Genomic DNA, 12,061 nt, shown 5'->3' with positions numbered 1-12,061 from the left:
ATATTCCACTGAAAAAGTGAGTGAAAATATTAAAGGATAATAAATCTAAATATTTGACATTTTTACAATCTAACAATTTTAGCTTCAACATAATTCATTGTAAAATATGCAGTAATAATTTACAACGACTCAATTATTCTAACAAACTATAACTTCGGCAACATTTTTGTTTTTGCAGCAAATCATATGGTTTACGATTTTGAACAGGCAGCTCTGTCTCATCACAAATTTATAATAAGGTACTTTACACGATTTATATTTTTACACAGATATGATACTGAAATATTCAAGTGTCTACATGATTGATATACAAACCTCACAGGTAAGTACATCAAAGCGGTTCTAAAAATGAATACCTGTTATTTACAAATATTTATCTATCAGATAGAAATATAAATGACAACAAATAAACTGATTACTTAGTATAAGTCCCTATGATCGAGATTAAGCCATTTCAGACGATAAGTTTTACAATGAGGAAAATTAAATATAATTATAATATATATAATAACTATTAATCACTAATGCTGAAAGGACATGAAAGTGAAACATACCAGAATTTCTCAGTTGATTTTTGATACGCACTTGTTTTATTTCACTTAACAAAACTCTCTTAAATGTTCTTCCTTACCTGAAACAAAAACTGTAATTAGTGAAACTTTATCCATTTAATTTAGGAATAACTAAGTATATTCACCACATTGTCTATAATTTCGAACTAACTACTGCTGTTAAATAATGTTTTATTATTTTTTACATTCATATGAAAAACCAAAACCAATAATAAATCGTTACGGTTACTGTTGTTCACGCTTGCTGTATGCGCTTAAAATTTACCGGTTTAAATATTTATTTTAATTTATTGCAATTTGCCGAATTTGGCTCATCTGAATTTTTGTTGTATTAATAATTAATTAGAATTAATAAGAAAAGATATTGGATTCGAATACAAGGCTAAATTATTTTAGTGAATATTATTACGCTAATTTTTATTCTTTTTACTCCACATATCCAAAATACCATCTACTATTGGAAAAGGGGTGAGTGAAGTTTTCATCCCGTATTGTGATTTACCGATTTAATAATTCTAAAAATCAAATCCGCGAGTTAATTTTTAATGATATAGATGACTTACAAATAAGAAACTACTATCATTTTGAAAGCAATTCAATGAATAACAATTTAATATGGATACTAGAACAAGGCAATTGTTTCTGAAAGGATGTGGCTATGATATTTGTTCCATTAAAACTTAGGAAATTTAAACAACGTACAATCTGTCAATAGTTGTTAAAAATTATTTTTATTTTATTTTATAAGACAGAAACAAACAGGTTATAGAAGCCTAATTACATGTTTCTAATTATTATAAAACTGACTGCACAATAATAAAGATATTAGGAAGTACTTAGTCAGAACCAAACCGGGATTATCTCTCAAGAAAAATCCGTATTAGAAATGGCTTTCCGAAACTTGACCAATAAAGTATCAAAAATGCCTATTGATATTCTATCGTGACAATTATTAACAATTTCACATACACTGTTAATCAATGTTTTAGTATTTGTTTTAAATAATTATTTTCGTGAGACGTATCCGGTGATCAGGTATATTTATGTTTATTTGTGAGAGCAGATAGGGAGTGTCGAGGCTTCCATTTAAGATTTTATGTAAAAACACCAAATTTCGCCTAATTCTCCTACGTTCTAATTTACTGATTTTAAATTATATGCTCATAAGATGTAAATCCAGGGGTAGTAAATAATTTTTTATAATTATGAATTTATTTTGTATTGTTTCAATTGTATGGCTGAGACATTGTCTTGAAGCTGTCCAAATTATTCCAGGCGGCTGCGATTAAGTGTATTAAATAAATATATAATAGAGTTAATGTTTTTGAATTCACCCAGTTACCCTTTTAATGAGGCCCAATAACCTATGTGGGGCATTAGTAATTTCATTTATATGTTTTCTAAAATTTAAATCATATTCAAAGTAACGAGCGTTCAAATAAAAACGTGGTCAAGTTGGTTCTGAAAATTTGGACGTAGGGCGTAGCGTATAGCAAATGAACTTAAACGTCATCTGTCAAAGCGCTATATCGCCGCTATCAATTTGAATATTTTCGTTTTAAAAGGCGTTTAAAATGGTGTTTTCTCAAGAACAAAAAGTGTTTATCATAGAGTCCTACTTTAGAAATGGGCGCAAGATTGATGGAATATGGAAGTATTCTATTGAGGAATGTTTCATAGAATTTCAAAATCAATTTCCCGGCGTTGTTGAGTACAAAATTTTTCAAAGTGCAGTTCAGCGTTGTGTTAATGTTTTTCGTGAAACGGGCAGTGTAACAAGAAAAGAAGGAAGCGGCCGACCTAAAAAGCGGACTGAAGAATTAAAAGAAAATGTCCAACAAATAATGGAAAATGCGCCAAGAACTTCTGTACGTGTTTTATCACAAATGGTGGGAGTATCAGTCGGTACCTGCCACACAGTGTTAAAAAAAGATTTGCGTTTGTTCTCCTATCGTTTAACTTGTCAGCAAGAACTTCATGAAGTTGATTTTCCGCGACGGGCTGTATTTTGTGAATGGTTTTTAAACAACTACGGTGAACTTCATAATATCACCTTTTTTTCTGATGAAGCTTGGTTTCATTTAAGTGGTTACGTAAACTCACAGAATATGAGAATGTGGTCTTCTGAAAAACCAGATAAATTTTTTGTCGAGGGCCCTCTACACGCTCAAAAAATTGGAGTTTGGTGTGCTCTCAATCGAAGGAGGATTTATGGACCTATTTTTTTTAATGGTGCTCTTACTGCGCAAAGGTATAGAGAAGAAATTATCGCTCCTTTTGTTAACCAGCTGGAAGAAAACGAAATTACAAACTTTTACTTTCAACAAGATGGCACAAGGGCACATACGGCAGGCGAGACGATGTATATGTTGAGGGAAGTTTTCCAAATTCGACTAATAAGTCTCAATGCTGAACATGAATTTCCACCGAGATCATGTGATATTACGCCGTGTGATTTCTTTTTGTGGCCTTACCTTAAAAGTACTATTTTTGAACTGCCTATTCCTGATTTAAACCATCTGCAGGCTCGACTTATAGACAAGATTCGTGAAATTAACAATACCCCGAGCATCTTGGAAAATGTCTTTAATTCTTTGAGGAACAGGTGTGAAAAGTGCTTGGAACAAGGAGGGGGACACTTTCCGCAGCTCCTTTAATTGTTTGTTATTGTTATCACGATTATTCTTTAAAATAAAGTTATATAGTCATTAACGTTATTGAAACTGACAGCTGCTATACAGCTCGTTGAGAAATGAGGTTAAGTTGGTCGCTATAAGCTACTCCCTACGTCCAATGTGTCAGGGCCAACTTTGACCACGTTTTTATTTGAACGCTCGTTATATTCCTAAATCTATGGTTGAATATATTCTGCTAAGAGTATTACGGTTCATTAAGTAAGTACGGTGCTTTACAATTTTATTTCTGTTGAAGTTTATTATTAATTTTATACATCATTGGTCCTTGTCTCATTCAAAGTACTCACACACTTTTCCCAGCGGTGTTTCCATTTCACGAAGTAGTCCTGGATAGCTTCATTTGAAATGGCCTTTAAAGTCTGTGACAAATTTGCTTTGATGTCACCAACTGTCTAAAAACGGCGTCCTTTCAGCACTGATTTTAATTTCGAAAATAAGAAAAAATCGCAAGGAACCAAATCTGTCGAGTAAGGAGGGCGGGGGAGCATGCATGTTCATTTTTTCAGTCAAAATTTCATGGCATGACCTAAATGAGATGCTAATCTCTTCTGTAATTTCTCTGACAGTCAATCGATGATTTGCACACACCAGATTTTTAACTTTCTGAACGTGAAAGTCATCAGTTGAAGTAGATGGCCTTCCTGGTCAAGGATCATCTTCAATTGACTGAGGGCCACTTTTAAATCGCAAAAGTTCCAAAGTTGAAACGTTTCCGTGAAAGTTTCTCCCAGTTTCACGCAAAATCTTACGTTGCATTGTTCTAGAAAATCGCATATTTCAAAAATCGTCACTAACACCCAAACACGTTTCACTCAAATAACAATATCATGTAAACTAAATGAGATATCAACAATCCAAGAACATGTGGTTATAGAGGGGGTGATGCGCACCGCAATGCTGCCAACCGCACATTACTATCTCCATTAGCGCTTAATTCAAAAAGTTCTGTTATTTTCTGAACAGACCTCGTATACGAAATGTGCCCAATTTAACCACTGATGAATGTCTTCGGATATACAAACGAACATGTAATATATATTTGCCAGTACTAACGTAACCTTTCAATGCGCCATTTCAGATGCGCAGTTTGTCCAACGTTGTGATTTTATGTCTTCAATAAATGAGTTTCTCGTTGAAGAAGGGACGGTAAAAATTTCACTTTTTACTTTTCAATGGGATTACTAAATAATTCCTATAAACAATGTGGCTCTACGGTAATTCTGGTCAGATCATCAATCTTGTATTAACTGCGATAAGATTGTATGCAAATAAATAATCCTTCCATTGTTACCCGTTGGATTTCGAAACTTTATATAAAAAGTCATTGAAAATTATTCATGGCAATTTAGTGCTGTAAAAAATAGTACTGCTAACAAAATTAAGTCCACTGTAAACCTTGAACAAAATATCGATGTCAAACATTAGATTAACTGGAACAATTTAAATGTTTGTTTCAATGATTATACTGTATAAATTTTTAAATAGTCATTGTCAAGTAACACCTTTAAGTATGTACATTTAAATAAAGTTAACAACACTGATATTAGAATATGAAAATCATTAGATAAATAACTAAACAGATTGTATGGTGAACTTAAATTCTCATTGTTGAAACCAAAACAAGTCCCCAGACTTTTAGATAACTGACTGAAGACATGATTTGCAAATATATTTTAAAAATATGCAAGATAAAAATTTGCGTGCCATATTTGTTTACATACGGTATAATTTCGCTTCTCAAAGTGCTACATATTCAAATATAGACAAGATTATTTAAAATACGGCGAGAATCAGAAAACGTGATTTTAAGCAGAAGTTTGCTGTAAGAATGGGTCCCAAAATTCTGAATTAAAAAGTTAGAGGGTGATGATAAAGTTGCATTCTCAAAGACTTTTTTTAAAAACTGCAAATCGGCTGATTAGATCCAAATAAAACTTGGCTGAGACCTTTGGACTATCGATTGCAATATAATTTCTTAGGAAATAGCTTTTTCCTCTTTCACAGATTTCGAGACACAAATTCTGAAAACCAAAAGTTCCATGGATTGATGGCTTTCAATTAAACTAACAATAAGAAGAATCGGTAAGTAGTGTATTCTTTAATTTTATATTTAAGGCGTTTTGACTTTTGAATGAACAAAAATGCGTTAACATGACATAAAAACGGGAATTTTTTAAATTTGAAAGCAGTCGATAATAATTTTTCAGAATTTGCAGAATTACATCAAGTAAATAAAAATGTTTAATAAACATTTTCTAGAACACGGTACGTATTATCTCTGTCTTTAATGATAAAATCTATTTTTTCTTAATTTCTTTTCCGAAAATGTCACGGACAATTTTCTTTAGATAAAACAATAAAAATGTTTTTGATGGTGCACCTGAAATTTAAAATGCTTAATAAAAAAGTTACAAGGTGAACAGATTCTTAGAAGTTATTATATTTCAGCTTCATATTTTAGAAATATTACTATTTAAAATGTCATTCATCTATTTTATGTAAAGTAGCACGTAATACTTGACAATTTATTATGGCATTGTTTGGTTAATTGACATCATGTCAATATTTTCGTTCACAATAACAAATAAACAGACTACTTAAGTAAAAATGTAAACCATTAACAGTTATAATCAGTTCTGTAATTTCACACATAATGCTTCTATCTATGAAGGTGTTTAACAATAGATACTAGCTGAATTGGAATTAATAAACAAATTTGTATTAAATCAGTTATTATCTCTCTAAGACGCTAATCTCAGAGATTTTCTGGTTACAAGTAGGGTATTACATTACTGAAAGTGGTATCGCACCATTTCTCATCTATATATTGATAGGGTATAGAAACCTAAAAATGAAGTACACATTTTTACGTAAAAGATCTACCAAAAGATGTATTATTATAGAGGGTGTTTGGAAAAGTTGGTACAAAATTTAAGGTGAAGGTAGAGCCAAAATAAACATTGGTCCTCCAGAGCACCGTTACTCTTCATTTGGATATTTTTTAAAATAACTTTCTTCCTGATTAAAATAATGGAATGAAAATTGTACATATGCATTTTATTTATATCTATAAAGGAAATAGTCTGGCGGCTCAAAAAGAGTATCGGCAACGATTCCCTGATAGAAGGCAACCTTCTGCAAAATTGTTTGTAAAAATTCATCCAAGAACGATGGAATCAACAGCTCTAATTCCAAGATATCGTGAATTTGGCCATCGAAGGAGGCGTCGGCATGATTTAGACGAAGTAATTTTAGGATTTTTTTAACGTAGTCCTACTGCGAGTGTAAGAAGAGCGTCTGCTCATGATGGTTCATGTTTGTAAAAAAATCGAGTGAAATGCAAAGTCAAGTACAAAGATTACAACGAAGAAGATAAAGAAGCGTACGAATTTAAACGATAGCACACGAAAGTGACAATCATTGGTATCATTACAACGAAACTATCACCATGAAAGGTGCCTACTATGTGAAAATGTTAAAAAAAGTTACTGTTCTGAGCCATACATTATTTGAAAAATAATTATTTATGACTAAACTACGAAGAATTCGAAAAGACAAGCAGGGACATTTTTTCTTCAAAAAAAGTCTAATTCATTAAAAAATAATATTATTCGCTTCATAATTCAAACGAATAAAAAAAAATCGAAAAATTTCTGTTAGGGATGGTTAGAAAATTTTCCTTATTTATAACCGATTTTAATGAAACTTATGATAGTTAAAGATCCTTATGGTATGATTATTACCTACAATTTCATTTCCATTATCTTAATCAAAAAGAAAATTATTTAAAAAAATATCCAAATGATAAGACTCCTTTGGAGGGCCATATCTCAGTAACGGTACTCCGGAGAACCAATGTTTATAGCAACTTTTTTACGTCTATGACGTTATACTTTAGGAGGCTTTATTTTCAAGGCGTTAAAGTTTAGAAAAAAAATATACATATTTTCTGTTATAAGTTGAACCCTTAGTAACTTCAATAAAAGTGGTACCCACCTATTCATGAATGAAGGTCTTTCAACGGATACATTAAAGTAAATGTACGTCACTTATTTCTCAAAAATATTAATAAATTTAGATACTGCTCTGGAAAATCTATAAAAGTAGTTTCCTTGTAACTTTTGATATTATGTGTCGTTTACAAGATACTAAAGTTCTTTTTTGATTGTGATTATTTAAGATGAAATGTAAAGCATAAAAAAATCTAAGGAAATCACTAACAAATTGGAAACATGACACATTTTTATTTATCTAATTTTAAACAATAGCAAAATAATTAATTTATTTATAATAATAACCAACTCGAGAACAAGTAACAAGTTAAAAATGATAATAAATAAGTTTCTAACTAAAGTCATGTCAAATAAAAGGCTAACTTGTCTATAATTATGCGATTCTTATAAATGTATACCTACCTAGGCTTTGTAACGAGTGTTTCTTGTTTTTTTTTCTAATTTGTAATGTCATTATTCGTTTAAAGTGTCAAATTACAATTAAATGTGACAGTATTGTATAAATTTTGAAAATTTTATTGAATCTCGTGAATTAATGTTTTTCTTTAGTAAATAATAAATATAGTAAATTCACTTTGTGGTATTTTATAAATAATATTGAAAAGAAAAGAAAAGGATATAGAAAAAAAAATGTTCAGTTTGATAAATATGATTTACAAAACCTGACAGACAATACTAAATATGGAGCCCTCATAATTTCAATTTTCATAGCGGCAATGAAAAATATAATAAAAAACTAAAAAAAAGTTATAATTAACAATAATGACGAATCTCTTATAATGGTTGAATTAATCGAATCAAAATATAAAAAGCCATTCCAATGATTCGAAGCCATTCGAATGATGAACATATAAACATTTAAAAATTCGGAAATTTAACCCAAGTATATTTTTTCTAGATGTAAGGATACATTTTTCGGTAGGCTTCTTGTTTGTATTCACTGGTATTGATTGTTGCGTTCAACCGCTGAAATTAAATTAATGCAATTTGAAATGTGACGACCTCCTCGCGTTCTTGCTGGGTTTCTCATTTGCTAAGCCACTAATTCCATTACGCAATTAGATTTCTTCAAGCGATTGCCAATTCAGCAAAAAAAATTTAATTTCGAAATCTGCCATACATAACTTACAAATAACGACTGTGTGGACATGACATGCAATAAAGCCGTTTGCGGGATTTTAATGCGCATACATATGTCTATATTATAATTTATCATGTCAAAGTAATTAAGATATCGCCTTACACAGGTTATCCAGGAAAAAATTTTTATGTCAGCACCAGAGTTGTTAGGTCGAAATGTCGATGCTTTTGTTAGAGCTTAACAATGACTGATGATAACATTTTTTTACTACAAGATCTAGTAAAGAGCTAGTCGCCACAAAATTAAAGAGTAATATGTATTTCTTAAACATGGCAACCCGCGGAGAAAGAATTTTTCTTAATGAGAAAAAGAATGTTCTAAATATTCTTACATGTTTTTTTTTTATTTACACCACATTCAACAGGCCATGGTCCAATAATACATATAAATAACAATCCAATGATATACAATAATAAAAGGGAAACACAAAAAGTAACAAAATTTAAAATATGCAAAGCATAATAGCGAATTCCAATCTATTTTCATCCATTAACGCTCAAAATCGGACTTTTCGATTTTCAAAAACCATTGCACACAGAGGAGGAATCAAATCGAACCTTCTAGACTCTATCTTTTTGGGGACGCTCTTCCGGGTGACGCCCACAGCTTTAAAAAAAATCGTTCAGACCACGAAAATTGACTTCAAATGTGAAAGACACCGCAATTTTTTTCCTATTTTCAATCATTATATCCTGTTTTGACCTTATTCTTAAGCTACGTCCTAAAACAAATGGTAACGATGCAAAAAATCTCGCAACTTAATCCATCGATTTATCATTTGACCAAAATGGCGGCAGAACAAGAAAATGGTGGCATCAAACTTTTACGACGATTTAACTCCGAAAAGACGGGTTATTTTGGAAAATCTCAAGAGACAAAAATGTTTTAGAGTTGGTCAAAGAATACGTTGGAATTTTTTGGGAAATTTTTAAATTTCCAACTTGTCCAACACGTTGGAATTTTTTGGGACATTTAAATTCCCGACTTGCCCAATTTTGACCAAAGTTTATAGCTAAAAAAATTGTGAAGAATTCTTGTACCTTTCTGTTTCGGGTCTGAATACTATTATCACTTTCGTCTCCCAAATAGATACTGTCCAAAATTTGGTCAAAAATGTCCAAAATTCGAAAATGATGGATATATTGGTTTATTGCATGATAAACTCAATTGGGACCAAGAATGACAAGGATTGACTAATTTCGGGTAAAGGAGCGAATCTGTCACAGTTTTTCTCGATGTTATTTTCTGAAATTTCAACACTGTTCGAAATTATAAAAATATCTTGTATAACAATGGCGTTCATCATTTAATACAAATATACTATATCTATAATATTTTATAACATATATTAATATTAATGTGTACATGCATAGCAACAAAGCATAGGACGTATCTAATCTACGTATTGCGATGAAAATGTAATAATGTTCAGTCATAAAATATTTAACAAACTTAAATGCCGTTAATGCGAATATCCTATTTTTGGCTATGTACTATAAGTAGTAACAAATCAGTAAATTATTAGAAAATTATTTTTATAGTTCTTATGAAGTCATTTATCTATGACCTGTTATTTTTTCAAAAATATACACCAGATTACGATTTTTAGTTTATAGTCTAGGTCTAGAGTATAGTATAGAGAATTTTGTAATGATACAATCTACAATGCATTAACATTTTCGATAACCAAAATCATTGAAACTGCAATACGACACTTAAAATTTATCAATTAAAATCGCTAGAACTTGTTGAGAACCTTTTGAATCTTCCCCGACTTACATACTACATAAAGAGAGGTGAGTAGTTTTGACCTAAAATGATGTACTGACTTTTTGGTCCAGTTTTAGTAAACATAAAAACTGCTTATTTTTAGGTAATCTATCAGTTATACGTTAGTTTTCATTACAGAAATGTTTGTCCTTTATTGTGAAAATTATTAATGAAAAAAATGTTTAAATAGTCATTTTTTTCTAGATTGCTTTATGGAAATATGTACTGATAAAAACTGCATATCTGTATGTACCTACAGCGCGCCGCGCGCCATTTCCATGGCTAGAAATTGGCCTCAATGATTTGGGATCGAGGGGGATTATCCCTCTTTATCCTGCCTCATCTCGTGTAGGCCTGGACAGCTTTCGTAGGTGGGCTCCATCCGTCGTCTACCCCGACCGCAAATGCGGCCGGTGTAGGCGCTTTGTGGGACCTCCTTTTGTCCTGGCTGGGCCCCGCCGGTTAGGGCCCTTTCTTCTGGCGCTCTTCTTGCTTCGTACCTACAGCGATTTCCAAAAATGTAGGCCTGCACCAACATTTGTAAATATTTCTCAAATCCAGTTTTCTTACATACATAGATATACATGGGTCCCTTAATTCGACTGCCAAGCGTCTACGTGTTCCTTGGTAAAAATCAACACAAACAAGGTCAAATAAACTAAGATCCTTATGAGGATAAATCAACTTGAAGATGTCTGTAAGCTAGTTCAAGTATGACTACCAAACTAGGTACACATTTTTGGCTATTGATTGCGTGGGATTCATTTTTCCGTAACCACCTTGATAAAAATATGTTGATGATTATTGGTGTTGAAAAATTTTGCCAAAGTGCCAGGTTTTCCAGTTAAATTAGAAAGTATGTCATCGTTTGCCAAGTACTGACAGGGTTGGTCTCTGGAAAAAAATGTATACTTGATTTTTTTATTAGTTTTTTATGAGGAATATCTCCTTAAGGTTTGTCGACTTAATCCTGAAACACCCTGTATATAGCACATACTTATTAAATTTATTATTTTCGAATTGTTGGATCCATGTGCAATGACGCGTATCAACTTTGACATAATAATTACTTATAACGATAACACAGCAAATCTCTCCAATCGAAAACGGTATATCGGCATTTCTCCTTTTTTTCCCCAACGGTAGTAAGCATTCTTAATAATATAGAATATAGAACTACTGACACGGATATGATAGGATAATAAATAAAATATATTTCACTGCGGTTTTAAAAATTCTCTAGGTCACACGACGTTTGCCCGTGCTGACCTGAACAGCTGAACTGATGGACCAGTAAACTCCATTGCTATACAAGCATTTCCGTTCTACTCATCAACTGACACCGTAAATGGCTTACCGTTCTTTTGTATTTTATACCGAAAAATATCAGGTAGAAAGTGCCTACCAAAACATTACTTGAATTAGCTTTATTGAAACATTATTAAATATAAAAATTACATGTACACTTTCCATTATATTTAGTGTAGATTTTGTCCTAAATTGTCAGTATTTTCAGGACAGATAATTTGTAAAAAAAATAAGGATACACATTATACAATCTTGTTCCCCAAATGGATAAGGGTAACTGTTTAAAGGGGGATGGTGGATATATTTTTATATTTTAAACGTGTTTTAGATATCTTACTCATATTTTGTATTCAAGCTTAGGGTAGTTTTAATATTTGACATTTTTTTGGCCCCATCTCTTGTATTTTTGCCCAATTACTTTATAAATTTTGCAAAATATTGATCTCTAGATTATTAGGGATAAAAAAGTGCCTTTTTTATCACTTTTAATTTAAGGTTTTCAAATTAACCTTCGTTGGTAGAATAATAATAATTCTTAATGCCATATAGTTCAGCAAGTAC

The 12,061-nt window shown here is 31.5% G+C and overlaps 1 protein-coding gene across 4 annotated transcripts in view; it reads right to left on the bottom strand.

Annotated features, from left to right (window-relative positions):
- The window catches only part of LOC108906682 (MATH and LRR domain-containing protein PFE0570w), a 353,179-nt gene that overhangs the window by 92,825 nt on the left and 248,293 nt on the right, over positions 1-12,061 (bottom strand). Inside the window, exon 2 of one of the 4 annotated variants that reach the window (XM_018710011.2) lies at positions 555-631. The exons of the other annotated variants lie outside the window; for them this stretch is intronic. The gene's annotated coding sequence lies outside the window, so the exon portion shown is untranslated. The remainder of the gene's footprint in view (positions 1-554; positions 632-12,061) is intronic. 4 annotated transcript variants of the gene reach the window in all.

The sequence above is a fragment of the Anoplophora glabripennis genome, unplaced genomic scaffold, assembly GCF_000390285.2.
Source record: "Anoplophora glabripennis isolate ALB-LARVAE unplaced genomic scaffold, Agla_2.0 scaffold135, whole genome shotgun sequence".
In the NCBI taxonomy this organism is placed as follows: Eukaryota; Metazoa; Arthropoda; class Insecta; order Coleoptera; family Cerambycidae; genus Anoplophora; species Anoplophora glabripennis.
The sequence above is the reverse complement of the archived record's forward strand: the minus strand, read 5'-3'. Positions and strand labels throughout refer to the sequence as shown.